Source organism: Octodon degus, unplaced genomic scaffold (genome assembly GCF_000260255.1).
Source record: "Octodon degus isolate 3935 unplaced genomic scaffold, OctDeg1.0 scaffold00166, whole genome shotgun sequence".
NCBI classification, from domain to species: domain Eukaryota; kingdom Metazoa; phylum Chordata; class Mammalia; order Rodentia; family Octodontidae; genus Octodon; species Octodon degus.
Genome location: NW_004524742.1, coordinates 4202006 through 4202226, shown reverse-complemented (window position 1 = coordinate 4202226; position 221 = coordinate 4202006).

The window sequence follows — 221 nt, the reverse complement described above, 5'->3', positions numbered from 1 at the left end:
CCCTCCTTCAGCCTCCCAAATGGCAGGCATTGTAGTTGTGCACCACCACATCCAGCTAACAACCTTTTCTAAGAAATTATTTTTACAGGGGCTGGTGAGATGGCTCAGTGGTCTAAAGCACCTACTTGGAACAAGCTTGGCAAAGCACAGGGACCACGGTTCAATCCCCTAGCACCACATGCTAGCCAGCCCCGCCCCCTGGTGGGCTGAGCTGGCCACAC